Here is a 17,119-nt window from a genome sequence, read left to right as displayed (position 1 = left end):
CTTGGGAAAATACATTGTTCTAGTTGGCCGTTTCTCCCATTTCGGTAGGCCGTATCGGACTTGGACCCAGGCTATCGCAGATGACTCCAGCGCACATGTTTCAGGATTCTCTGATTGCTAAGTATCCACCCACGCACGTCACCGCCACTTAGTCAACCAGGCAAGGTCAAGCACACACCAGGGGACATGCCTCAGCCTTGTCAGCAAACCCTACTGCCTTTTGTGGTGTATCCTCACTTGCCTAAGTGTCAGATGGGGCCAGGGCAAATCACGGGAAATCCCTCACCTTTTGTCCTCGCAACGGTGAACTCCTCGGAGGCAGGTTTTGCTAAAGGACACAAAAAGAGGAAAAGAGCCAAGGAATCAACCTGACCAAAATCGGCCACCCAGGTCTTTTGGATTACTTGGTGCAGGTGAAAGAAATCAAAATGGGAGTCCGCTCTAAAGAAGATCTGTAAGGCTGGGCCAAAGGACTTTCCCACAGGGCCTCAGCATAACCTCTCTGAGCATGATTTTTAGGTCATCATCTCTCTTCCAGACAGATTATGTCATCATTGACCCCGGCCATATCACTCCCCAGGAAAAATCCCCTGAGACCTGAAGATGCTTACCACAAATGTCTTCCTTCCACCCAGGAAGGACAGTGGATGAGAGCGTTCACACATCATCTTCCAGTTTCCCGGGCAGTTGGCTTGACCCCCATGAAAGCAGGACAAGAGACATCGACCTCACTAACCCTTTGAAAAGGGGAAATCAGTAAGACAGAGATCCCAGAAGAGAAACTCACTTCCCTAAGGCTAGGCTTTCAGCCAGACATTCGCGAACACATGGACAAAATCAAGAGAGCCATTTGCAACCCACTGGGGAGTCTGCTGACCCATGACAGAAGGAGAGAATCATGCAATATTCAGAAGAAGGCAGAGAGGTCTCTGGATGTAGCACAAATTTACAGGAGGACCCAGGCAAAAGGAGCCTTTGCCATTGCTTAAGCCTGACTGATGTGTTGAAGGCAGCCAACTATGCGTCCACGGGCACTGTCCAATGTGTGCGGACTCCCGGGAAATGGCACCCAAGAGTCCCCAGCACCGGGGGATCTTCAAATCAGCTGGAGGACATTTGGAAAAGAATAGCTTTCCAAGAATTCTGCCAACACTTGTTAAAATTGCCACAGTCCTTCAACGCTTTCGTTTCACCACTGAGCCATGGAGAGACACAATCGAATCTACCTCAGGCCCCAATAATCCCCAGAGAGGGAACACATCTCCTCCCGTATATCAAGCATCAGAGGATCCCGTGGGGCACACGGAAAAGGAGTTCTATGGAATCTCTACAAGATTCCAAAGATCTGTCAAGAAAATGATCTTTCCACATGTGGAAGGCAGCAGTTATGCCTGCATTGCCTGATTAGGCTGTCAGCAGATCCTGACCTCCTGTGGTATGAACCTGAAACTAGTCATGACGCTCGCGACCCACGTACCGAATGGTATTGAGCCTGGCATTAGCTTTTTGACTCAGATAGTGGTGCTGCTGCCTTTTCTTGAATGCTACAGCGAGGTATCAGGCTACTCCAGTCTTCATCCAATACCAAGATGTCTGGGAAAGACGCCCTGGAGATCCTAAGAGTCCAGTCGCAACTGACACAGGCTTTCAACTAGGGCAAGTCTCTCTGGTTTCTCCAGTAGAGCTGCTACACACTCCCATCCCGTAAAGAGTTGAGAGTTGAAAATATTCTCAAATTCCGTAGACATACCCGACTGGGAACCGGACGATCAAAAATTACTCAAGTGGAAATTCTTCTAGGTTCCTGTGCTTCCTAACTATCCACCCGTGCATATCACCGCCACTTGGTCAATAGGTCAGGTCAAGCTCAAAGCAGGGGACACGTCTCAGCTTTTCCACAAAACCCGACTGCCTCTTGGGCTCCATTTTCACTTGTCTAAGTGTCACCAGAGACAAGGGAGAACCGCCATCATTCACTCACCTTGAGTTCTTTCGGTGGTGAATCTCCTGAAAGCAGGTCTTTCCAAATGACAGAAAAAGACGAAAAGAGCCAAGGAATCAGCATGACCAAAATCGGTCAGGGAGGAGTTTTTGATCACTTGGTGGAGGAAAAAGGGATCCAAACGGGGGTCCACTCTGAAGCAGATCATTAACGTTAGGGAAAAGGAGTTTCTCTCTGGGCCTCAGCGGGATCCTATTGAGCATGATTTTTATGTCATCATCTCTCTTGGAGACAAGTTGAGGTGTCTTCGTTGACCCGAGACATCTCAATCCCCGGGAGAAATCACCTGAGTCTTCAAGTTCCTCACCACCGATATCGTCCATCCAGCCCGCAATCACGCAGGATGAGAAGGTTCGCACATCCTCTTCCGGTTTCCCGGGGAGTAGCTTGACCCTCATGAAAGCAGGAAAACAGGCTTCGACCTTGCAATCCTTTGAGGAAGGGCAAAGAAGTAAGTCAGACATCAGACGAGAGACATTCATTGCCTAACAGCTATGCTTTTTCCACATATAGCCCAAAAGAGGGACGAAATCAAGACACACACTTCTCGCCCATTAGTGAGACTGCTGATCCTTGACAGAAAGGCAGACGCGTGCCAGATCAAGACAAGGCATAGAGGACTCCGAATGGAGAAAAGTACTCAGGAAGTCCCAGCCAAGAACAGGCTATTCATTTGATCAGCCCCGGCTAATGTCTACGAGGAAGTCGAATCTGTGTCCACAGGCACGGATCCGTGCACGAGCACTTCCAGGAAATGACATCCAAGGGTTCCCAAAACTGGGGATCTTCAAATGAGCTGTGGGACACTCGGAAGAGTGCTTTCACCAAGAATTTGGCCCCCAAATCAACTAGGCATTTCCAGAGTTTGATTTCACCCTTGTGCCATGGAGAGACACAGTCAAGGCCACCTCATTCCCAAAGAATGGGAACACAGGGAACACATCTCCTCCTGTTTATCAACCATCAGAGGATTCCTTGGCACAAAGAGAGCAGGAGTCTTATGGAACCTCTACAGGATTCCAACCAACTCTGTAGGAACAGGGATCTTTGCACATGTGCAAGGCAGCACTTACGCCTGCTTTCACTGTCTAGAGCTCCAGGGAAACATGACCTCCTGTGGCATCAACCTGAAAGTGCTCCTGACCCTCGTGTCCCCTTCACACCTGGCATCGACCCTGACTTTAGATTTTCTACGCAGTTATCTGTGCAGCTACCTTTACTTGAAAGCTGGAGCCAGCTATCAGACTACTGAGTCGCTCATCCAATTTCAAGATTCACGGGAAAAGCGACCTGCAAATCCTGCGAGTCCAGCCGCAACTGACACACGCTTTCAATTACAGCAAGTTGACCAGTCTCCTGTAGAGCTCTGAGCCATTCACATCTCATAAATATCTTGGGAAAATACATTGTTCTAGTTGGCCGTTTCTCCCATTTCGGTAGGCCGTATCGGACTTGGACCCAGGCTATCGCAGATGACTCCAGCGCACATGTTTCAGGATTCTCTGATTGCTAAGTATCCACCCACGCACGTCACCGCCACTTAGTCAACCAGGCAAGGTCAAGCACACACCAGGGGACATGCCTCAGCCTTGTCAGCAAACCCTACTGCCTTTTGTGGTGTATCCTCACTTGCCTAAGTGTCAGATGGGGCCAGGGCAAATCACGGGAAATCCCTCACCTTTTGTCCTCGCAACGGTGAACTCCTCGGAGGCAGGTTTTGCTAAAGGACACAAAAAGAGGAAAAGAGCCAAGGAATCAACCTGACCAAAATCGGCCACCCAGGTCTTTTGGATTACTTGGTGCAGGTGAAAGAAATCAAAATGGGAGTCCGCTCTAAAGAAGATCTGTAAGGCTGGGCCAAAGGACTTTCCCACAGGGCCTCAGCATAACCTCTCTGAGCATGATTTTTAGGTCATCATCTCTCTTCCAGACAGATTATGTCATCATTGACCCCGGCCATATCACTCCCCAGGAAAAATCCCCTGAGACCTGAAGATGCTTACCACAAATGTCTTCCTTCCACCCAGGAAGGACAGTGGATGAGAGCGTTCACACATCATCTTCCAGTTTCCCGGGCAGTTGGCTTGACCCCCATGAAAGCAGGACAAGAGACATCGACCTCACTAACCCTTTGAAAAGGGGAAATCAGTAAGACAGAGATCCCAGAAGAGAAACTCACTTCCCTAAGGCTAGGCTTTCAGCCAGACATTCGCGAACACATGGGCAAAATCAAGAGAGCCATTTGCAACCCACTGGGGAGTCTGCTGACCCATGACAGAAGGAGAGAATCATGCAATATTCAGAAGAAGGCAGAGAGGTCTCTGGATGTAGCACAAATTTACAGGAGGACCCAGGCAAAAGGAGCCTTTGCCATTGCTTAAGCCTGACTGATGTGTTGAAGGCAGCCAACTATGCGTCCACGGGCACTGTCCAATGTGTGCGGACTCCCGGGAAATGGCACCCAAGAGTCCCCAGCACCGGGGGATCTTCAAATCAGCTGGAGGACATTTGGAAAAGAATAGCTTTCCAAGAATTCTGCCAACACTTGTTAAAATTGCCACAGTCCTTCAACGCTTTCGTTTCACCACTGAGCCATGGAGAGACACAATCGAATCTACCTCAGGCCCCAATAATCCCCAGAGAGGGAACACATCTCCTCCCGTATATCAAGCATCAGAGGATCCCGTGGGGCACACGGAAAAGGAGTTCTATGGAATCTCTACAAGATTCCAAAGATCTGTCAAGAAAATGATCTTTCCACATGTGGAAGGCAGCAGTTATGCCTGCATTGCCTGATTAGGCTGTCAGCAGATCCTGACCTCCTGTGGTATGAACCTGAAACTAGTCATGACGCTCGCGACCCACGTACCGAATGGTATTGAGCCTGGCATTAGCTTTTTGACTCAGATAGTGGTGCTGCTGCCTTTTCTTGAATGCTACAGCGAGGTATCAGGCTACTCCAGTCTTCATCCAATACCAAGATGTCTGGGAAAGACGCCCTGGAGATCCTAAGAGTCCAGTCGCAACTGACACAGGCTTTCAACTAGGGCAAGTCTCTCTGGTTTCTCCAGTAGAGCTGCTACACACTCCCATCCCGTAAAGAGTTGAGAGTTGAAAATATTCTCAAATTCCGTAGACATACCCGACTGGGAACCGGACGATCAAAAATTACTCAAGTGGAAATTCTTCTAGGTTCCTGTGCTTCCTAACTATCCACCCGTGCATATCACCGCCACTTGGTCAATAGGTCAGGTCAAGCTCAAAGCAGGGGACACGTCTCAGCTTTTCCACAAAACCCGACTGCCTCTTGGGCTCCATTTTCACTTGTCTAAGTGTCACCAGAGACAAGGGAGAACCGCCATCATTCACTCACCTTGAGTTCTTTCGGTGGTGAATCTCCTGAAAGCAGGTCTTTCCAAATGACAGAAAAAGACGAAAAGAGCCAAGGAATCAGCATGACCAAAATCGGTCAGGGAGGAGTTTTTGATCACTTGGTGGAGGAAAAAGGGATCCAAACGGGGGTCCACTCTGAAGCAGATCATTAACGTTAGGGAAAAGGAGTTTCTCTCTGGGCCTCAGCGGGATCCTATTGAGCATGATTTTTATGTCATCATCTCTCTTGGAGACAAGTTGAGGTGTCTTCGTTGACCCGAGACATCTCAATCCCCGGGAGAAATCACCTGAGTCTTCAAGTTCCTCACCACCGATATCGTCCATCCAGCCCGCAATCACGCAGGATGAGAAGGTTCGCACATCCTCTTCCGGTTTCCCGGGGAGTAGCTTGACCCTCATGAAAGCAGGAAAACAGGCTTCGACCTTGCAATCCTTTGAGGAAGGGCAAAGAAGTAAGTCAGACATCAGACGAGAGACATTCATTGCCTAACAGCTATGCTTTTTCCCCATATAGCCCAAAAGAGGGACGAAATCAAGACACACACTTCTCGCCCATTAGTGAGACTGCTGACCCTTGACAGAAAGGCAGACGCGTGCCAGATCAAGACAAGGCATAGAGGACTCCGAATGGAGAAAAGTACTCAGGAAGTCCCAGCCAAGAACAGGCTATTCATTTGATCAGCCCCGGCTAATGTCTACGAGGAAGTCGAATCTGTGTCCACAGGCACGGATCCGTGCACGAGCACTTCCAGGAAATGACATCCAAGGGTTCCCAAAACTGGGGATCTTCAAATGAGCTGTGGGACACTCGGAAGAGTGCTTTCACCAAGAATTTGGCCCCCAAATCAACTAGGCATTTCCAGAGTTTGATTTCACCCTTGTGCCATGGAGAGACACAGTCAAGGCCACCTCATTCCCAAAGAATGGGAACACAGGGAACACATCTCCTCCTGTTTATCAACCATCAGAGGATTCCTTGGCACAAAGAGAGCAGGAGTCTTATGGAACCTCTACAGGATTCCAACCAACTCTGTAGGAACAGGGATCTTTGCACATGTGCAAGGCAGCACTTACGCCTGCTTTCACTGTCTAGAGCTCCAGGGAAACATGACCTCCTGTGGCATCAACCTGAAAGTGCTCCTGACCCTCGTGTCCCCTTCACACCTGGCATCGACCCTGACTTTAGATTTTCTACGCAGTTATCTGTGCAGCTACCTTTACTTGAAAGCTGGAGCCAGCTATCAGACTACTGAGTCGCTCATCCAATTTCAAGATTCACGGGAAAAGCGACCTGCAAATCCTGCGAGTCCAGCCGCAACTGACACACGCTTTCAATTACAGCAAGTTGACCAGTCTCCTGTAGAGCTCTGAGCCATTCACATCTCATAAATATCTTGGGAAAATACATTGTTCTAGTTGGCCGTTTCTCCCATTTCGGTAGGCCGTATCGGACTTGGACCCAGGCTATCGCAGATGACTCCAGCGCACATGTTTCAGGATTCTCTGATTGCTAAGTATCCACCCACGCACGTCACCGCCACTTAGTCAACCAGGCAAGGTCAAGCACACACCAGGGGACATGCCTCAGCCTTGTCAGCAAACCCTACTGCCTTTTGTGGTGTATCCTCACTTGCCTAAGTGTCAGATGGGGCCAGGGCAAATCACGGGAAATCCCTCACCTTTTGTCCTCGCAACGGTGAACTCCTCGGAGGCAGGTTTTGCTAAAGGACACAAAAAGAGGAAAAGAGCCAAGGAATCAACCTGACCAAAATCGGCCACCCAGGTCTTTTGGATTACTTGGTGCAGGTGAAAGAAATCAAAATGGGAGTCCGCTCTAAAGAAGATCTGTAAGGCTGGGCCAAAGGACTTTCCCACAGGGCCTCAGCATAACCTCTCTGAGCATGATTTTTAGGTCATCATCTCTCTTCCAGACAGATTATGTCATCATTGACCCCAGCCATATCACTCCCCAGGAAAAATCCCCTGAGACCTGAAGATGCTTACCACAAATGTCTTCCTTCCACCCAGGAAGGACAGTGGATGAGAGCGTTCACACATCATCTTCCAGTTTCCCGGGCAGTTGGCTTGACCCCCATGAAAGCAGGACAAGAGACATCGACCTCACTAACCCTTTGAAAAGGGGAAATCAGTAAGACAGAGATCCCAGAAGAGAAACTCACTTCCCTAAGGCTAGGCTTTCAGCCAGACATTCGCGAACACATGGGCAAAATCAAGACAGCCATTTGCAACCCACTGGGGAGTCTGCTGACCCATGACAGAAGGAGAGAATCATGCAATATTCAGAAGAAGGCAGAGAGGTCTCTGGATGTAGCACAAATTTACAGGAGGACCCAGGCAAAAGGAGCCTTTGCCATTGCTTAAGCCTGACTGATGTGTTGAAGGCAGCCAACTATGCGTCCACGGGCACTGTCCAATGTGTGCGGACTCCCGGGAAATGGCACCCAAGAGTCCCCAGCACCGGGGGATCTTCAAATCAGCTGGAGGACATTTGGAAAAGAATAGCTTTCCAAGAATTCTGCCAACACTTGTTAAAATTGCCACAGTCCTTCAACGCTTTCGTTTCACCACTGAGCCATGGAGAGACACAATCGAATCTACCTCAGGCCCCAATAATCCCCAGAGAGGGAACACATCTCCTCCCGTATATCAAGCATCAGAGGATCCCGTGGGGCACACGGAAAAGGAGTTCTATGGAATCTCTACAAGATTCCAAAGATCTGTCAAGAAAATGATCTTTCCACATGTGGAAGGCAGCAGTTATGCCTGCATTGCCTGATTAGGCTGTCAGCAGATCCTGACCTCCTGTGGTATGAACCTGAAACTAGTCATGACGCTCGCGACCCACGTACCGAATGGTATTGAGCCTGGCATTAGCTTTTTGACTCAGATAGTGGTGCTGCTGCCTTTTCTTGAATGCTACAGCGAGGTATCAGGCTACTCCAGTCTTCATCCAATACCAAGATGTCTGGGAAAGACGCCCTGGAGATCCTAAGAGTCCAGTCGCAACTGACACAGGCTTTCAACTAGGGCAAGTCTCTCTGGTTTCTCCAGTAGAGCTGCTACACACTCCCATCCCGTAAAGAGTTGAGAGTTGAAAATATTCTCAAATTCCGTAGACATACCCGACTGGGAACCGGACGATCAAAAATTACTCAAGTGGAAATTCTTCTAGGTTCCTGTGCTTCCTAACTATCCACCCGTGCATATCACCGCCACTTGGTCAATAGGTCAGGTCAAGCTCAAAGCAGGGGACACGTCTCAGCTTTTCCACAAAACCCGACTGCCTCTTGGGCTCCATTTTCACTTGTCTAAGTGTCACCAGAGACAAGGGAGAACCGCCATCATTCACTCACCTTGAGTTCTTTCGGTGGTGAATCTCCTGAAAGCAGGTCTTTCCAAATGACAGAAAAAGACGAAAAGAGCCAAGGAATCAGCATGACCAAAATCGGTCAGGGAGGAGTTTTTGATCACTTGGTGGAGGAAAAAGGGATCCAAACGGGGGTCCACTCTGAAGCAGATCATTAACGTTAGGGAAAAGGAGTTTCTCTCTGGGCCTCAGCGGGATCCTATTGAGCATGATTTTTATGTCATCATCTCTCTTGGAGACAAGTTGAGGTGTCTTCGTTGACCCGAGACATCTCAATCCCCGGGAGAAATCACCTGAGTCTTCAAGTTCCTCACCACCGATATCGTCCATCCAGCCCGCAATCACGCAGGATGAGAAGGTTCGCACATCCTCTTCCGGTTTCCCGGGGAGTAGCTTGACCCTCATGAAAGCAGGAAAACAGGCTTCGACCTTGCAATCCTTTGAGGAAGGGCAAAGAAGTAAGTCAGACATCAGACGAGAGACATTCATTGCCTAACAGCTATGCTTTTTCCCCATATAGCCCAAAAGAGGGACGAAATCAAGACACACACTTCTCGCCCATTAGTGAGACTGCTGACCCTTGACAGAAAGGCAGACGCGTGCCAGATCAAGACAAGGCATAGAGGACTCCGAATGGAGAAAAGTACTCAGGAAGTCCCAGCCAAGAACAGGCTATTCATTTGATCAGCCCCGGCTAATGTCTACGAGGAAGTCGAATCTGTGTCCACAGGCACGGATCCGTGCACGAGCACTTCCAGGAAATGACATCCAAGGGTTCCCAAAACTGGGGATCTTCAAATGAGCTGTGGGACACTCGGAAGAGTGCTTTCACCAAGAATTTGGCCCCCAAATCAACTAGGCATTTCCAGAGTTTGATTTCACCCTTGTGCCATGGAGAGACACAGTCAAGGCCACCTCATTCCCAAAGAATGGGAACACAGGGAACACATCTCCTCCTGTTTATCAACCATCAGAGGATTCCTTGGCACAAAGAGAGCAGGAGTCTTATGGAACCTCTACAGGATTCCAACCAACTCTGTAGGAACAGGGATCTTTGCACATGTGCAAGGCAGCACTTACGCCTGCTTTCACTGTCTAGAGCTCCAGGGAAACATGACCTCCTGTGGCATCAACCTGAAAGTGCTCCTGACCCTCGTGTCCCCTTCACACCTGGCATCGACCCTGACTTTAGATTTTCTACGCAGTTATCTGTGCAGCTACCTTTACTTGAAAGCTGGAGCCAGCTATCAGACTACTGAGTCGCTCATCCAATTTCAAGATTCACGGGAAAAGCGACCTGCAAATCCTGCGAGTCCAGCCGCAACTGACACACGCTTTCAATTACAGCAAGTTGACCAGTCTCCTGTAGAGCTCTGAGCCATTCACATCTCATAAATATCTTGGGAAAATACATTGTTCTAGTTGGCCGTTTCTCCCATTTCGGTAGGCCGTATCGGACTTGGACCCAGGCTATCGCAGATGACTCCAGCGCACATGTTTCAGGATTCTCTGATTGCTAAGTATCCACCCACGCACGTCACCGCCACTTAGTCAACCAGGCAAGGTCAAGCACACACCAGGGGACATGCCTCAGCCTTGTCAGCAAACCCTACTGCCTTTTGTGGTGTATCCTCACTTGCCTAAGTGTCAGATGGGGCCAGGGCAAATCACGGGAAATCCCTCACCTTTTGTCCTCGCAACGGTGAACTCCTCGGAGGCAGGTTTTGCTAAAGGACACAAAAAGAGGAAAAGAGCCAAGGAATCAACCTGACCAAAATCGGCCACCCAGGTCTTTTGGATTACTTGGTGCAGGTGAAAGAAATCAAAATGGGAGTCCGCTCTAAAGAAGATCTGTAAGGCTGGGCCAAAGGACTTTCCCACAGGGCCTCAGCATAACCTCTCTGAGCATGATTTTTAGGTCATCGTCTCTCTTCCAGACAGATTATGTCATCATTGACCCCAGCCATATCACTCCCCAGGAAAAATCCCCTGAGACCTGAAGATGCTTACCACAAATGTCTTCCTTCCACCCAGGAAGGACAGTGGATGAGAGCGTTCACACATCATCTTCCAGTTTCCCGGGCAGTTGGCTTGACCCCCATGAAAGCAGGACAAGAGACATCGACCTCACTAACCCTTTGAAAAGGGGAAATCAGTAAGACAGAGATCCCAGAAGAGAAACTCACTTCCCTAAGGCTAGGCTTTCAGCCAGACATTCGCGAACACATGGACAAAATCAAGAGAGCCATTTGCAACCCACTGGGGAGTCTGCTGACCCATGACAGAAGGAGAGAATCATGCAATATTCAGAAGAAGGCAGAGAGGTCTCTGGATGTAGCACAAATTTACAGGAGGACCCAGGCAAAAGGAGCCTTTGCCATTGCTTAAGCCTGACTGATGTGTTGAAGGCAGCCAACTATGCGTCCACGGGCACTGTCCAATGTGTGCGGACTCCCGGGAAATGGCACCCAAGAGTCCCCAGCACCGGGGGATCTTCAAATCAGCTGGAGGACATTTGGAAAAGAATAGCTTTCCAAGAATTCTGCCAACACTTGTTAAAATTGCCACAGTCCTTCAACGCTTTCGTTTCACCACTGAGCCATGGAGAGACACAATCGAATCTACCTCAGGCCCCAATAATCCCCAGAGAGGGAACACATCTCCTCCCGTATATCAAGCATCAGAGGATCCCGTGGGGCACACGGAAAAGGAGTTCTATGGAATCTCTACAAGATTCCAAAGATCTGTCAAGAAAATGATCTTTCCACATGTGGAAGGCAGCAGTTATGCCTGCATTGCCTGATTAGGCTGTCAGCAGATCCTGACCTCCTGTGGTATGAACCTGAAACTAGTCATGACGCTCGCGACCCACGTACCGAATGGTATTGAGCCTGGCATTAGCTTTTTGACTCAGATAGTGGTGCTGCTGCCTTTTCTTGAATGCTACAGCGAGGTATCAGGCTACTCCAGTCTTCATCCAATACCAAGATGTCTGGGAAAGACGCCCTGGAGATCCTAAGAGTCCAGTCGCAACTGACACAGGCTTTCAACTAGGGCAAGTCTCTCTGGTTTCTCCAGTAGAGCTGCTACACACTCCCATCCCGTAAAGAGTTGAGAGTTGAAAATATTCTCAAATTCCGTAGACATACCCGACTGGGAACCGGACGATCAAAAATTACTCAAGTGGAAATTCTTCTAGGTTCCTGTGCTTCCTAACTATCCACCCGTGCATATCACCGCCACTTGGTCAATAGGTCAGGTCAAGCTCAAAGCAGGGGACACGTCTCAGCTTTTCCACAAAACCCGACTGCCTCTTGGGCTCCATTTTCACTTGTCTAAGTGTCACCAGAGACAAGGGAGAACCGCCATCATTCACTCACCTTGAGTTCTTTCGGTGGTGAATCTCCTGAAAGCAGGTCTTTCCAAATGACAGAAAAAGACGAAAAGAGCCAAGGAATCAGCATGACCAAAATCGGTCAGGGAGGAGTTTTTGATCACTTGGTGGAGGAAAAAGGGATCCAAACGGGGGTCCACTCTGAAGCAGATCATTAACGTTAGGGAAAAGGAGTTTCTCTCTGGGCCTCAGCGGGATCCTATTGAGCATGATTTTTATGTCATCATCTCTCTTGGAGACAAGTTGAGGTGTCTTCGTTGACCCGAGACATCTCAATCCCCGGGAGAAATCACCTGAGTCTTCAAGTTCCTCACCACCGATATCGTCCATCCAGCCCGCAATCACGCAGGATGAGAAGGTTCGCACATCCTCTTCCGGTTTCCCGGGGACTAGCTTGACCCTCATGAAAGCAGGAAAACAGGCTTCGACCTTGCAATCCTTTGAGGAAGGGCAAAGAAGTAAGTCAGACATCAGACGAGAGACATTCATTGCCTAACAGCTATGCTTTTTCCACATATAGCCCAAAAGAGGGACGAAATCAAGACACACACTTCTCGCCCATTAGTGAGACTGCTGACCCTTGACAGAAAGGCAGACGCGTGCCAGATCAAGACAAGGCATAGAGGACTCCGAATGGAGAAAAGTACTCAGGAAGTCCCAGCCAAGAACAGGCTATTCATTTGATCAGCCCCGGCTAATGTCTACGAGGAAGCCGAATCTGTGTCCACAGGCACGGATCCGTGCACGAGCACTTCCAGGAAATGACATCCAAGGGTTCCCAAAACTGGGGATCTTCAAATGAGCTGTGGGACACTCGGAAGAGTGCTTTCACCAAGAATTTGGCCCCCAAATCAACTAGGCATTTCCAGAGTTTGATTTCACCCTTGTGCCATGGAGAGACACAGTCAAGGCCACCTCATTCCCAAAGAATGGGAACACAGGGAACACATCTCCTCCTGTTTATCAACCATCAGAGGATTCCTTGGCACAAAGAGAGCAGGAGTCTTATGGAACCTCTACAGGATTCCAACCAACTCTGTAGGAACAGGGATCTTTGCACATGTGCAAGGCAGCACTTACGCCTGCTTTCACTGTCTAGAGCTCCAGGGAAACATGACCTCCTGTGGCATCAACCTGAAAGTGCTCCTGACCCTCGTGTCCCCTTCACACCTGGCATCGACCCTGACTTTAGATTTTCTACGCAGTTATCTGTGCAGCTACCTTTACTTGAAAGCTGGAGCCAGCTATCAGACTACTGAGTCGCTCATCCAATTTCAAGATTCACGGGAAAAGCGACCTGCAAATCCTGCGAGTCCAGCCGCAACTGACACACGCTTTCAATTACAGCAAGTTGACCAGTCTCCTGTAGAGCTCTGAGCCATTCACATCTCATAAATATCTTGGGAAAATACATTGTTCTAGTTGGCCGTTTCTCCCATTTCGGTAGGCCGTATCGGACTTGGACCCAGGCTATCGCAGATGACTCCAGCGCACATGTTTCAGGATTCTCTGATTCCTAAGTATCCACCCACGCACGTCACCGCCACTTAGTCAACCAGGCAAGGTCAAGCACACACCAGGGGACATGCCTCAGCCTTGTCAGCAAACCCTACTGCCTTTTGTGGTGTATCCTCACTTGCCTAAGTGTCAGATGGGGCCAGGGCAAATCACGGGAAATCCCTCACCTTTTGTCCTCGCAACGGTGAACTCCTCGGAGGCAGGTTTTGCTAAAGGACACAAAAAGAGGAAAAGAGCCAAGGAATCAACCTGACCAAAATCGGCCACCCAGGTCTTTTGGATTACTTGGTGCAGGTGAAAGAAATCAAAATGGGAGTCCGCTCTAAAGAAGATCTGTAAGGCTGGGCCAAAGGACTTTCCCACAGGGCCTCAGCATAACCTCTCTGAGCATGATTTTTAGGTCATCATCTCTCTTCCAGACAGATTATGTCATCATTGACCCCAGCCATATCACTCCCCAGGAAAAATCCCCTGAGACCTGAAGATGCTTACCACAAATGTCTTCCTTCCACCCAGGAAGGACAGTGGATGAGAGCGTTCACACATCATCTTCCAGTTTCCCGGGCAGTTGGCTTGACCCCCATGAAAGCAGGACAAGAGACATCGACCTCACTAACCCTTTGAAAAGGGGAAATCAGTAAGACAGAGATCCCAGAAGAGAAACTCACTTCCCTAAGGCTAGGCTTTCAGCCAGACATTCGCGAACACATGGACAAAATCAAGAGAGCCATTTGCAACCCACTGGGGAGTCTGCTGACCCATGACAGAAGGAGAGAATCATGCAATATTCAGAAGAAGGCAGAGAGGTCTCTGGATGTAGCACAAATTTACAGGAGGACCCAGGCAAAAGGAGCCTTTGCCATTGCTTAAGCCTGACTGATGTGTTGAAGGCAGCCAACTATGCGTCCACGGGCACTGTCCAATGTGTGCGGACTCCCGGGAAATGGCACCCAAGAGTCCCCAGCACCGGGGGATCTTCAAATCAGCTGGAGGACATTTGGAAAAGAATAGCTTTCCAAGAATTCTGCCAACACTTGTTAAAATTGCCACAGTCCTTCAACGCTTTCGTTTCACCACTGAGCCATGGAGAGACACAATCGAATCTACCTCAGGCCCCAATAATCCCCAGAGAGGGAACACATCTCCTCCCGTATATCAAGCATCAGAGGATCCCGTGGGGCACACGGAAAAGGAGTTCTATGGAATCTCTACAAGATTCCAAAGATCTGTCAAGAAAATGATCTTTCCACATGTGGAAGGCAGCAGTTATGCCTGCATTGCCTGATTAGGCTGTCAGCAGATCCTGACCTCCTGTGGTATGAACCTGAAACTAGTCATGACGCTCGCGACCCACGTACCGAATGGTATTGAGCCTGGCATTAGCTTTTTGACTCAGATAGTGGTGCTGCTGCCTTTTCTTGAATGCTACAGCGAGGTATCAGGCTACTCCAGTCTTCATCCAATACCAAGATGTCTGGGAAAGACGCCCTGGAGATCCTAAGAGTCCAGTCGCAACTGACACAGGCTTTCAACTAGGGCAAGTCTCTCTGGTTTCTCCAGTAGAGCTGCTACACACTCCCATCCCGTAAAGAGTTGAGAGTTGAAAATATTCTCAAATTCCGTAGACATACCCGACTGGGAACCGGACGATCAAAAATTACTCAAGTGGAAATTCTTCTAGGTTCCTGTGCTTCCTAACTATCCACCCGTGCATATCACCGCCACTTGGTCAATAGGTCAGGTCAAGCTCAAAGCAGGGGACACGTCTCAGCTTTTCCACAAAACCCGACTGCCTCTTGGGCTCCATTTTCACTTGTCTAAGTGTCACCAGAGACAAGGGAGAACCGCCATCATTCACTCACCTTGAGTTCTTTCGGTGGTGAATCTCCTGAAAGCAGGTCTTTCCAAATGACAGAAAAAGACGAAAAGAGCCAAGGAATCAGCATGACCAAAATCGGTCAGGGAGGAGTTTTTGATCACTTGGTGGAGGAAAAAGGGATCCAAACGGGGGTCCACTCTGAAGCAGATCATTAACGTTAGGGAAAAGGAGTTTCTCTCTGGGCCTCAGCGGGATCCTATTGAGCATGATTTTTATGTCATCATCTCTCTTGGAGACAAGTTGAGGTGTCTTCGTTGACCCGAGACATCTCAATCCCCGGGAGAAATCACCTGAGTCTTCAAGTTCCTCACCACCGATATCGTCCATCCAGCCCGCAATCACGCAGGATGAGAAGGTTCGCACATCCTCTTCCGGTTTCCCGGGGAGTAGCTTGACCCTCATGAAAGCAGGAAAACAGGCTTCGACCTTGCAATCCTTTGAGGAAGGGCAAAGAAGTAAGTCAGACATCAGACGAGAGACATTCATTGCCTAACAGCTATGCTTTTTCCACATATAGCCCAAAAGAGGGACGAAATCAAGACACACACTTCTCGCCCATTAGTGAGACTGCTGACCCTTGACAGAAAGGCAGACGCGTGCCAGATCAAGACAAGGCATAGAGGACTCCGAATGGAGAAAAGTACTCAGGAAGTCCCAGCCAAGAACAGGCTATTCATTTGATCAGCCCCGGCTAATGTCTACGAGGAAGCCGAATCTGTGTCCACAGGCACGGATCCGTGCACGAGCACTTCCAGGAAATGACATCCAAGGGTTCCCAAAACTGGGGATCTTCAAATGAGCTGTGGGACACTCGGAAGAGTGCTTTCACCAAGAATTTGGCCCCAAAACCAACTAGGCATTTCCAGAGTTTGATTTCACCCTTGTGCCATGGAGAGACACAGTCAAGGCCACCTCATTCCCAAAGAATGGGAACACAGGGAACACATCTCCTCCTGTTTATCAACCATCAGAGGATTCCTTGGCACAAAGAGAGCAGGAGTCTTATGGAACCTCTACAGGATTCCAACCAACTCTGTAGGAACAGGGATCTTTGCACATGTGCAAGGCAGCACTTACGGCTGCTTTCACTGTCTAGAGCTCCAGGGAAACATGACCTCCTGTGGCATCAACCTGAAAGTGCTCCTGACCCTCGTGTCCCCTTCACACCTGGCATCGACCCTGACTTTAGATTTTCTACGCAGTTATCTGTGCAGCTACCTTTACTTGAAAGCTGGAGCCAGCTATCAGACTACTGAGTCGCTCATCCAATTTCAAGATTCACGGGAAAAGCGACCTGCAAATCCTGCGAGTCCAGCCGCAACTGACACACGCTTTCAATTACAGCAAGTTGACCAGTCTCCTGTAGAGCTCTGAGCCATTCACATCTCATAAATATCTTGGGAAAATACATTGTTCTAGTTGGCCGTTTCTCCCATTTCGGTAGGCCGTATCGGACTTGGACCCAGGCTATCGCAGATGACTCCAGCGCACATGTTTCAGGATTCTCTGATTGCTAAGTATCCACCCACGCACGTCACCGCCACT

At 49.2% G+C, this 17,119-nt stretch overlaps 10 non-coding genes across 10 annotated transcripts; all 10 read right to left on the bottom strand.

Moving 5' to 3' along the window:
* Window positions 1-483: 483 nt before the first annotated feature.
* On the bottom strand, window positions 484-561 carry LOC126057822 (small nucleolar RNA SNORD115). Its single transcript, XR_007512895.1, has one exon. It is a non-coding gene; the product is annotated as a small nucleolar RNA SNORD115 (small nucleolar RNA).
* A 1,617-nt stretch (window positions 562-2,178) lies between these two features.
* LOC126057443 (small nucleolar RNA SNORD115) lies at window positions 2,179-2,259 on the bottom strand. Its single transcript, XR_007512531.1, has one exon. It is a non-coding gene; the product is annotated as a small nucleolar RNA SNORD115 (small nucleolar RNA).
* A 1,618-nt stretch (window positions 2,260-3,877) lies between these two features.
* On the bottom strand, window positions 3,878-3,955 carry LOC126057821 (small nucleolar RNA SNORD115). Its single transcript, XR_007512893.1, has one exon. It is a non-coding gene; the product is annotated as a small nucleolar RNA SNORD115 (small nucleolar RNA).
* A 1,617-nt stretch (window positions 3,956-5,572) lies between these two features.
* On the bottom strand, window positions 5,573-5,653 carry LOC126057442 (small nucleolar RNA SNORD115). Its single transcript, XR_007512530.1, has one exon. It is a non-coding gene; the product is annotated as a small nucleolar RNA SNORD115 (small nucleolar RNA).
* Window positions 5,654-7,271: 1,618 nt separating this feature from the next.
* Window positions 7,272-7,349, bottom strand: LOC126057820 (small nucleolar RNA SNORD115). The gene has a single exon (XR_007512892.1). It is a non-coding gene; the product is annotated as a small nucleolar RNA SNORD115 (small nucleolar RNA).
* A 1,617-nt stretch (window positions 7,350-8,966) lies between these two features.
* On the bottom strand, window positions 8,967-9,047 carry LOC126057440 (small nucleolar RNA SNORD115). Its single transcript, XR_007512528.1, has one exon. It is a non-coding gene; the product is annotated as a small nucleolar RNA SNORD115 (small nucleolar RNA).
* A 1,618-nt stretch (window positions 9,048-10,665) lies between these two features.
* LOC126057928 (small nucleolar RNA SNORD115) lies at window positions 10,666-10,743 on the bottom strand. Its single transcript, XR_007513001.1, has one exon. It is a non-coding gene; the product is annotated as a small nucleolar RNA SNORD115 (small nucleolar RNA).
* Window positions 10,744-12,360: 1,617 nt separating this feature from the next.
* On the bottom strand, window positions 12,361-12,441 carry LOC126057439 (small nucleolar RNA SNORD115). Its single transcript, XR_007512527.1, has one exon. It is a non-coding gene; the product is annotated as a small nucleolar RNA SNORD115 (small nucleolar RNA).
* Window positions 12,442-14,059: 1,618 nt separating this feature from the next.
* On the bottom strand, window positions 14,060-14,137 carry LOC126057819 (small nucleolar RNA SNORD115). The gene has a single exon (XR_007512891.1). It is a non-coding gene; the product is annotated as a small nucleolar RNA SNORD115 (small nucleolar RNA).
* Window positions 14,138-15,754: 1,617 nt separating this feature from the next.
* On the bottom strand, window positions 15,755-15,835 carry LOC126057438 (small nucleolar RNA SNORD115). The gene has a single exon (XR_007512526.1). It is a non-coding gene; the product is annotated as a small nucleolar RNA SNORD115 (small nucleolar RNA).
* Between the last annotated feature and the right edge of the window lie 1,284 nt (window positions 15,836-17,119).

This window comes from Elephas maximus, chromosome 13 (genome assembly GCF_024166365.1).
Source record: "Elephas maximus indicus isolate mEleMax1 chromosome 13, mEleMax1 primary haplotype, whole genome shotgun sequence".
Classification (NCBI taxonomy): Eukaryota; Metazoa; Chordata; class Mammalia; order Proboscidea; family Elephantidae; genus Elephas; species Elephas maximus.
Note: the sequence above shows the minus strand (reverse complement) of the source record. Positions and strands in the feature narration are given on the sequence as shown.